Source organism: Microtus ochrogaster, chromosome 18 (assembly GCF_000317375.1).
Source record: "Microtus ochrogaster isolate Prairie Vole_2 chromosome 18, MicOch1.0, whole genome shotgun sequence".
NCBI classification, from domain to species: Eukaryota; Metazoa; Chordata; class Mammalia; order Rodentia; family Cricetidae; genus Microtus; species Microtus ochrogaster.
This window is the reverse complement of record NC_022020.1, coordinates 6,985,425-6,988,164: the sequence shown is the minus strand read 5'-3', so window position 1 is coordinate 6,988,164 and position 2,740 is coordinate 6,985,425. Positions and strand designations below refer to the sequence as shown.

General features: G+C 45.0%; 1 protein-coding gene across 1 annotated transcript in view; it reads right to left on the bottom strand.

Annotated features, from left to right (window-relative positions):
- The window catches only part of Hrh4 (histamine receptor H4), a 15,497-nt gene that overhangs the window by 1,633 nt on the left and 11,124 nt on the right, over window positions 1–2,740 (bottom strand). The gene's annotated exons all lie outside the window — the stretch shown is intronic.

The following is a 2,740-nucleotide window of genomic DNA, read 5'->3' as shown; positions in this document are numbered from 1 at the left end:
AGGAAGGAAGGAAGGAAGGAAGGAAGGAAGGAAGGAAGGAAGGAAGGAAGGGAGGAAGGGTTCCTGACTCTAACAGTTACTGAAACTGAACACACCACAGTTCTCTGCAGCCTAGAACGTGACAGGTGTTCTCTTCAATGAAACAATAATACAACCAGGGTCAAAACGCATTAGAGTAGACCGAGTGTGGGATAATGTTTCATGAATGAAGGCAATGGATCTTTGGGAATTGATATCAATAAACACGTACAGAGAAGCATGTGTAGCATATTCTAGGGCTAAACACACTCTGCACCACAGTCAGTTTTCAAGAGTTGAAGGCCATGGCTTATCTGACTCCGATACTCAGGAAGAATGGAAATATACTCGGCCATTCACACAGCAAGCCCGGGGTTAAGCCAGAAACAGAAAGCTCTTACACGCCTCCCAAGAGACTGTGAACACACAGAAGGCTCTCAGCTATGTAGGAGAGATGCTCCAGGTGTTTGAACAGTCCAGGGCACTTCTGCCTGTAAATGTTTCTGTCCTAGCCAAAACTGACAACAGGCCATTGTCACACGATTAATAAAAACCCACAGATAGAAAAGCAAAACAGCCAGCCACTGGCTCTTACCTCTGCCTCAGTCTGAAAATGTGATCCTGCCTCCAGGAATCCTCAGAATGAGATTGAGGTTAATTTAAGTCATAATAGTTAGTTAATAATAACCCTGAGCTAATAGACCAAACACTTTATAATTATTATAAACTTCTGTGTGTTTCTTTGGGACTGAATGGTTACAGGACCAGGCAGGACAAAGACTTCCATCTACAGGCCATGAATGCAGCAAGTGTCACTCTGTGTGTGTGTGTGTGTATGTGTGTGTGTGTGTGTGTGTGTGTGTGTGTGATGTACACCCGTATATGACTTTTCTGAGGGTGACAAGGCCAGGCTTCCACGAATAAAGATGAAGTTGGGTTCAGTGAGTGAGGGTTACCCTCTGTGGTTGTTGTGTCAAACCTGAAATCTTTAAGACTATCTTTGAAAATCTAAAGGTGTGTAAAGACCAATGATTCTGAATCAGGAGCAAATATCTCCATGAAGATATCAAATCCAGGGCCCTGCACATGCCAGGAAAGTCCTCGACTACTGAGCTACATCCTGACCGAGGACTTTTGTTTTGGTTTGGCTTTATGCTCATGTATTTTTATGTGTATGGTGTTCTGCCTGCACATATGTGTACCACATACATGTGTGGTGATGCCAAAGGTCAGAAGAGGGCATCTGACCCCCAGGGACCAAAGTCACATTGTTGATGGTTGAGAGCCACAGTGTGGCTGCTGGGAACAAAACCAGGCTCCTCTGAAAGTGCAGCAAGTACAGAAAGAGGTTTTGTTTGATGGTATACTGTAGCCAGCAGTCTCTCTGAAACTGTGAGATCTGTAAGACTCACCATTCCAGGCTCCCCCATGTCCTCACTTACAGGAAGAGAGGTGCCAGCCACCTCCTTTCATTCTCTCTGATTTTCTCTGTGAGTTTTCAAATTTCAGTGTACATGTTTCCTAGTTCTAAAGAGAAGCAGGGTAAATTTTTGATTCAGTGCGCATGCCTGCCAACGGCTGTCAGAAAGAGGATGTGATAAGTAATTTTTATTGTTTTTTTAACTATAAAGAAATGTGACTGCACCATCACCAAACTACTGGCATTTCTGAGAGTAAGCTCAGAAGAGAGCTGGCCAAAACGGTACCGACCACAAGCTGCCACGCACGGCCTACTCTTTCACCTTCTCCTTCGCGTGACACTAATTAATACATCTCTTGCACTAAGTCTAATGCTTATGAAGATGGGAACAATACCCAGATGGTCATAAAACTGCATTTAGTTTTTTTAATTGCTCTCTTCAGCCTTTGTAATGGCATAAAGCAATATGCTTAGAGATGCCCTCTCTCTTTCATTATGCATAAGGCTGATTGAGATAATGGACATCTGAGGGACTTGAGAAGAAGGTACCAATCTCATCATCTCTTCATCTCTGGGAGCAGTCTTGACAGATGACAGTCCAAGCCTTGCTGGAGCCTAGACCCAGCTGATGAGTGACCTCTCTGAAGTCAATCTAACCATCCACAAAACATGTACATTATTCAGGATATTGCTCCCTGCCCTGCCTCCTTCCCTACCCCAGAAAAAGAACCAAACATTCTGTCAGCCATATTCTGTCTGGGAGACAGGGAGGCCCACTGGAGCATTCTGGTATGAATAATGAGATGAGTTCCTGCATTCAACTGCATTGAAGACACCTCTAGACAACATTGTGGCCATCTGTGTTGAAGTTTCATTTTCAAAATTATGGTCTTCAAAATGTCTACTTCCCAGGTCCAGGTCCCTGTTTCCTGTCACAGTGTCCTCTGCTTACAACTATCACAAAAGTGAGTTTCCCACTAACACTGCCTGAGAGTGCTCAGGAGTCGTGGATTTATCCAGACAAAGAACAAGAACCCTCTTAGCTGCCCCGCCACTGCTCACAGTTCCATGTATTGGCTCTGCCCTGCACCTCAGCTCTGTTCAGGAATGAGGTCCAGCCCCTATGTCTTAGCCTTCAATGCCAGAGAATTTCTTAAAACAAAACTAGGGTGAGCCGGGCTATGGTGGCGCACACCTTTAATCCCACCACTCGGGAGGCAGAGACAGGCAGATCTCTGTGAGTTCGAGACCAGCCTGGTCTACAGAGCTAGTTCCAGGACAGGCTCCAAAGCCACAGAGAAA